The sequence below is a fragment of the Acomys minous genome (assembly GCF_964271855.1).
Source record: "Acomys minous genome assembly, chromosome: 3".
Lineage (NCBI taxonomy): Eukaryota > Metazoa > Chordata > Mammalia > Rodentia > Muridae > Acomys > Acomys minous.
In genome coordinates this window covers 77,228,560-77,236,243 of record NC_140485.1, presented here as the reverse complement: position 1 = coordinate 77,236,243, position 7,684 = coordinate 77,228,560, and the positions used below count along the sequence as shown (strand labels likewise).

Below are 7,684 nucleotides of genomic sequence, written 5' to 3'. Positions count from 1 at the left end.
AAGCACAAAATCAAACGTTTACTGATGAAAAATGTCATAAAGAAATTTATTTGTGAACAATTCCTTGGTGTACATATAATTTTACTATTTATTAAAATGAAAGAAAATTTGCATACTAATGAGATTATGTGCATATTTGTTTTTCACATAGAGTTAAATCTTTGTCACTGCAGGATGTTGAACATCTTTAATATTATTCAGGGCTGATTTTACTTTTAGAAGAATATAGATTTAGTAAAAAGAATGAAAGAGAAACAGGAAGATGGCCTAGCAAGTGAAGGAGCTTGCCCCCCAAGTCTGAGGATCTGAGTTTAATCCCCAAAACTTGAATGTTGGAGGGGAGAACCAATGCCCAGGGATGCCCGCTTGCCTCCACGTGCAGGTCATGGAACACACATACACTCTTTCCCACAAATAAGGATAAAGCAATAAGTGTAAAGAATTCTTTAAATACCATGAGAATGAATTTTTTTTTTAAAAATTTATTTTTTTTTTTTGGCATTATGTATACAGTGCTCTGCCTGCTTGTACACGTGCAGGCCAGAAGAGGGCATCAGATCACACTATAGATGATTGTGAGCCACCATGAGGTTGCTGGGAATTGAACTCTGGACCTCTGGGAAGAGCAGCCAGCCTGTGCTCTTAACCTCTGAGCCATCCCTCCAGCTTCCAAGAATGAATTCTTAAGAGTGAGTGGGTCTCCCTGATAGAGGAATGCCCTTGAGTGACAGACATCTTGACTTTATTCTCACCAAAGCTGAGAACACCACCTCATGTAAATATGCAGTACGAAATGTCAGGTGCAAGTTTAGAACCATTTCAGAAACGACTGGAAATTCTGCCTTAGTCTGAAGCCAAAATTCATTTAATGATTTCCTTTTATGAAACTTAAGTCAGGAACTCAAATAGTAATTTTTTAAACCAAACATTCCAACATAATATAATCCAAAGATAAACTAATTTGACACTTGTATGATGAGCAATTGTGGTAAGAATATATATATATTTTAAAAAACCTTTGTTTTCTGTAATTAAGCTATCACATTTCTATAAAAGCACAAGAGTTTGTATGTACGGTAAAAGCACTGTAATTCATAGCACCCAGTAGTCTTGAAGCTGAGCCAAGGGTTTTCAGGCCTCCGGTGACAAGTTGTGTGTTCAGAACCAAGGCTGCGGCGAAGCCACGGGACACAGAACAGATTTGTGCTGCCACAGGTAGCGCAAATCCATTATGAATTTGTGACCGAACTGATTTTTGGTCATTGTGCATTCAGATAGCTTTTGCCAATGCCAGGGTTTTCATGAGTCCCACACTCATACGGGTCCCCAGCCAGAGTTTACAAAGGTGTGCAGTCTAGATGGGAAAGGGCTTAGAGAGGTAAAGCGAGTGGCCTAAGCGTCCACAGGCACAAGGTGGCAGAGCTGAGCGCCGGCCTCCAAAGCAGGTATACACACATGCAGTTATCAGCCTTGGCTCTCTAACCTTTCTACCAAGAGCCTACGAGAAAAGCTCAAAGACTAAAAGGTTGCCAGTGCCAGTGGCAATTCTCCTGAAATCAAGATGCACTCCTGTCATGTTGGCTTAGTTAGTTGGTTTCCATTGCTGTGAAGAGACACCATGACCAAGGCAACCCTTACAAAGAACCACCTTTCATTGGGGCTGGCTTACAGTTTCAGAGGTTTAGTCCTATACCGTCACGGCTGGAAGCATGGAAGCGTCCAGGCAGATGTGGCTTTGGAGGAGCTGTGAGTTCTACATCCTGATCTGGAGGCAGCCGGGAGGAGACAGAATTCTACACTGGGCAGAGCTTGAGCACAGGAGACCTCAAAGCCCGCCCCCACAGTGACACACTTCCTCCAACAAAGCCACACCTACTAATTGTGCCCGTCCCTGTGGGCCATACATTTATTTAAACGCATGAATCTATAGGGGCCACACCTATTCAAACCACCCTAGCTGCATTAGGCTGTAAGTTTCTAAAAGATATGTTTTTTATGTTCACTTCAAATTTTGGTGAGGTGGCTCAGTGGGTAAGTTACACTTGCTGCTGAGGCTGGTGACCTGGCTTCAGTCCCCAGGACCCCTACGTGGTGGAATGAGAGAACTGACTTCTGCAAGCTGTCCTGTAACCTCCATATACACCACAGACTCTGTGTCCCCTCCAAACAAACAAACAAACAAACAAACGCAGTGCAAACCTTTCAACAAGGAGGTTGGTGTGTAGTTTTAATTGAAAATCCCAGGTTGTTCTATTTTACCAATAAAGAAAGACTCGGGAGCCAGATGCTGTGGTGAAAAACCTGCTAGCTCAGAGAGGCACCCGGCTGACCCTCCTACTCAGCGCACAGCAGATGGAAAAGGCCCCCCAAAAACTCACTAGCTCAGCTGACAGCCCAGGAGGAAAAGGCCAAAAACCTAAGGCCAAAGTCTTGCTAGCTCAAAGCCCAAAAAGCCAAAGGCCAAGGAGCTGAAGTGCTCAAGAGCTAGAGAGCTAAAAGCTAAGAGCCAAAGAGCTAAGCGCTAAAGAGCTAAAGAGTCCTCTACTCCCACTCGCTGTCTTAACTCCCCCTTAACTCAAAATCCCTCCTACTCTTTAATCCCTGTCAGCTGGTTTCTTGCTCCACCTCTTACCCTAGGGTTAACTTGATTAAATCCTGTGTACAGATAGCGTTTTGGATTAAAGGTGTGTGTTAGGTCTCAACCACTCCAAACAAAAGACAAGTTTTTACAGTTCACAATCATTGGGATCAAAAATCCTGCATCACTGGTGTGATCTGACCTCACTGTTTATACATATGAAATTCTCCGAGTATAAACATACCAGGAGAATGTACACATCTCTCACTGTGACTGCCCTGGGCTTGGCGCACTACGAGTGTCCAGGTCAGGCTGCTCAACAGACCTCACGGGTAGCATAGCTGCACTGTTCCCAGCTTTCCACTTGGTGATAAAGAACTCTGTGATTGTCCCGCTTGCAGAAAACTGTGAAACAGTGCTGGAATAATTCTAAGATGAAAAAAAATGCATGATTTTGTGTGATAAAGTGCCATCTTGTACTAGGTTCCTCCATTAAAAACTACCCACAATAGCTGGGTATGGTAGCACATGCCTTCAATCCTAGCACTTGGAAGACAGAAGTGCACAGATCTCTGTGAGTTCAAGACCAGCTGGGTCTATATAAGTAAGCTACAGGCCAGCCAGGGCTACACAGTGAGACGCTGTCTCAAAAAGAAAAGAAGGTAGAGCTCCAATATAGGCTGGAGAGATTGCTCAGCAGCTAGGAGCATTTGTTGGTGCTGCAGAGGACCTGGGTGTGGTTTCCTAGCATCTACATGGTGGCTCGCAATCACCTGTAGCTCCAGTTCCAGGGGATCTGAAGCCCTCTTCTGACCTCTGAGGGACCACTGTGGGTACCACACACGCACCTAACGCACATACATGCATATAGCAAAACACTCATGCACAGAAAACGAATCTAAGTAGTAAAGGAAGGAAGGAAGGAATCAAGGAAGAAAACAAATGAAGGTGGTGCTACCTGCCTATTCTCTCTGTCCACTAACTAGTCCAAGGCCTTTAACTAGCTGTGGTCTTTCACTGCTGGCATCAGTTTCCAAAACTACTCTGCAGATGCATTCATTTGAAAACTGCTACGTGAGTTGGATGGCATGAGAGGCAAAAGATTCTGGCTAAGTGTTTGCTAGTAAATGGCTGAAACCCGATGCATGGCCCCACGGAGCATGCCAGAAGGACACGAAGCATTCTTTAGTATTATTTTCACTTGTCTCTCCTTTATTCTTTTCCCTATATTTTCCTTTTTCTGATGCTTTCTTTTCAACTTATGCTCCCTGGCTATGAGTCAAGTATCTTTCTAAGCCATCTGAAATCTTTTCTGGAATACTGCGGAGATAGAAATAAAACCATACAACATAGCTATACATATAAAATGTAACATGTGCTATAAAAACCTATTCCTGACACACCAACAGTGCTGTTCATCATGGAGAGAAACTGACGGCTAGCTGTGTGCTGGGGAGATGCAGGCATCCGAAAGAGAACAGATGCATGCAATTGGCAAAGCTTAAGTTACTGGCTTGCAAATAATTTTACGAATACTGTGACGATAACAGTGATTTTTTTTTATTTATTAAGTTAGTAATATTTAATATTGGCAGAAATAGAATTTGAGAAAGTAGGGGCTAGAGAGATGGCTCAGGGGTTAAGAGCACTGGCTGCTCTTCCAGAAGTCCTGAGTTCAATTCCCAGCAACCACATAGTGGCTCACAACCATCTGTAATGAGATCTGGTGCCCTCTTCTGGCCTGCAGGTGTATATGAAGATAGAGCACTCATACACATAAAATAAATAAACCAATCTTTTTTAAAAAATTTAAAAAAGAAATTAAAGTAAGGCAGAGGAAGAAAAGAAATGAAAGCAATTTTTAACCCCACTACTCAGAAAGAATGCTGCAAGCCTTATTTGTGTAGGGCTGGGAGATCAGGGCCTGATCTAAGACTTGGAATATGCTGGCCCAATGCTGTGCCTACTGAGTAACAGGAAAATGATATTAAAGTGGAGAGTTTCCGGAGAAGGAAGATGTGAAATAAAGTACTGAGGAGGAGGGAGGGGAGGGAGGGAGGGAGGGAGAAAAGGAGGGAGGGAAAGAAGGAAGGAGTGGACATAAGGGAGCTACAGGAAAGGGAAGAATCTGGGAGGCTTTATGTGACAACTGGGGGCAGGTGATAACATGGGTCATCAGTACAGTGTCTGGTGCCTGGTCTGACTCAGAGGCAATGCATGAACTTACAGGGCATGAGATGCTGTGGAGGGAAGAGATGAGAGGTGAGAGTCAAGCGGGACTGCCTTCCAGCCTAAACAGGGACGACCTGGAGAGTGGCAACCTGTACCCCACGTTTCTGCAAGGTGCAGTATGACATTGCTATCGTGAGGATCCAAGCAGATGCTGCAGCCCCTCTGGGGACCTGCAGTACCTGGGAACAGTGCCTTGTGTAGAGCAACAGTGACAGGGCGAAGCTCCTTATCAAGTGCGTTAGCAGGTGGCAATAGAGAACCAGAGCAGAGGCTCCCTGGAGAGGACTAAGCAGCATAGACAGGACAGGTGCACACTTGGAAGCAGTTCAGGTCTCCCGGAGCCCTGGCCCGAGCTTCCCGTGCCGGTGCAGGCACAAGCTGTAAGCCAGGGTGTGTTAACTGACATCTGTGCGGTATAACCTACATGGCCAGGATGTGAGCCCTGGACACTATTTTTTTGTACAAGAATTTCCCCCCCCCCAGTTACACTATATGTTCCCAGAAGGAAGAGACTTTGTTGTATTAAAAAGCTCCATGCTGGAGCTGGGGGGATGGCTCCATGTGTGAGGCACTTGCCTTGAAAGCATGAAGACCTGAGTTTGAACCCCCCCCCCAAAAGCCTATGTAAAGCCAGGCATGGCAGCACGCATCCCAGCGCGCTCTCTGCTGAGACGGGAGGTGGAGACAACAGAACCCCCGGAAGCATGTGCAGCAGTTAGCCTTCCGGATGCGGCAGCACACAACAAAGAAACCGTGTCTCGAACAGAGTGGAAGGTGAGCATCCACCCCTAAGGCTGTCCTCTGACCCCCACACGTGAGCTATGGCATGTGCCCACCCACAACTACGTGTACATGCTTGCATCCCTCCCCAGCACATGCGCACATGAGCTTTATCCTGAGAGCCACGCGCTGTATCTAGCATTGAGTAGGTTCCTACTGATTACCTGTTAAAGGAATGAATGAGTCATGTTATAGAGGAGGAAATTGCAATCTAGGGAGACGGGAAGTGACTTGGCCAGTCTAGCTGTGGGGGGAACACTGGCTAGCCCAAGAGCCGGAGTGTATTGGTAGATACTTAACAACTGGCTTTCTGGAAAAGCAAATGACAGCTGTGATCTGTAGTATGTGTTGATCTTTTTATTTTTTATTTATTTATTTATTTATTTATTTATTTATTTATTTTTTGGTTTTTTGAGACAGGGTTTCTCTGTGTAGCCTTGGCTGTCCTGGACTCGCTTTGTAGACCAGGCTGGCCTTGAACTCAGCGATCCCCCTACCTCTGCCTCCCGAGTGCTGGGATTAAAGGCGTGCGCCACCACGCCCGGCCCTATGTGTTGATCTTCACGACACAATACTCCACCGTGGATGTTTCTTTCCAAGCTGATGTCTCCGTGGAGGTGACAGTTGACATTTGCTCTAACGGGAGGGGAAAGACATGCAAATAAACTCTGTAAAAAGCAGTTTCCACAGGCCAGCCTTTAGAAACAGAAACCCAATCAGAAAACATCCCTGTTTGAACCATCTCAACAACTTCCCAACATAGATAGCCTAAAATCCAATCTCCTTAGCAAGGCTTACGGAGCCCATGGTGAAAACCTTCTCTATCATGTGCTGTTCTGGGCTTTTGAGGATACAAAAGTGAAGATGACAGACTCAGGCGCAACTCTCAGAGAGTCTGCAGTGCAGTTAACGAAGGCTGTCAATAAGTAAAATGTCAACCATCAAGTACAAAATGGCAGATGGGGATCTGTAAACAGTGGAGGAAGCGCTAGCAGAGAGGACGATGAGGAGAGGACGCGGCAGCCTGAGGAATGACAAGGTCTGTGTAGCTGGTGGTAGTCGGATGGGGTTTCTGAATGGAGTCTCTTGTAATCCCAGAAGACGAACTTCTTGTCTCTTTCAATAATGGGCAAATTCCTTCCCCCAGAAACCTCTTTTTATAAGTGTGTGTGTGTGTGTGTGTGTGTGTGTGTGTGTGTGTGTGTGTAAGCCCACGGAGGCCAGAAGAGGGCATCAGATCCTCTAGAACTGGAGTTATAGACAAGTGTGCGCTGTCCAGCACGGGAGCTGGGAACTTAGCTAGGGTCGTCCAGAGAGCAGTTAATGCTCCTAAGAGCTGAGCCACCTGTGCAGGCCCGCAGGCCTTTAGTACTACTTGGGTGGACAGGAGACCATGCAGTTGCCACGGAGTCTTGTGTAGATGAACACACAGAAGCTCAGAGGAACACGTGATAGTAACGGTTTCTCAGCTAACAATAACCTTCGGCCAGGTGCCGTTTCGTGAGCCAACAGTGGTAGCATTAATGAGAACCCAAAAATGAAACTCCCCCCTCCCCCCGACACAATCTCAGTATATCTACTAAGTACATTTAACAGGTAGGAAGAAAGTCAAATTCACTTCATAATATATTTCTGTTGGCGCAACAAGTTAAAAATAAAGGTGCAAGTTTTGAAAATACAGTGTGTATTTGATTCACACTTAATATCTCAATTAAGACTAGTCTCCCTCTCCTCTCCTCTCTCCCTGCTTCCCCTCCACTCTTCTCCTCCCCACCCCCCACCCCCTCTTCTGAGACAGTGCTCAGGGTTTCTCTGTGTAGCCCTGGCTGTCCGGAAGAGTCGCTCTGTACACCAGGATGGTCTCGAACTCAGATCCACCTGCTTCTGCCTCCCAAGTGCCGAGACTGCGCCACCACCGGCCGGCCAAACCTCAGCTTTTCTAACTGTGAAATGAGGACAAAGCTGCCAGTCGCTGGAAGCCTTGTAAGGGTACGCGCAGGAAATGCCCAGCACCCTGATGGTCCCCTAAGTATCCACCCCTCGCCCTCTCCTTCCTTCAGGATTTAGGCGGAAGCAGTGTGGTTAAAACGCAGC

The 7,684-nt window shown here is 46.1% G+C and overlaps 1 long non-coding RNA gene across 1 annotated transcript; it reads right to left on the bottom strand.

Moving 5' to 3' along the window:
- Nucleotides 1-5,977: 5,977 nt before the first annotated feature.
- Nucleotides 5,978-7,671, bottom strand: LOC311593865. Its single transcript, XR_014777846.1, has 2 exons — nucleotides 7,469-7,671; nucleotides 5,978-6,226 (listed from the first exon to the last, which is right to left on the bottom strand). It is a non-coding gene; the product is annotated as an uncharacterized lncRNA (long non-coding RNA).
- Nucleotides 7,672-7,684: the final 13 nt, after the last annotated feature.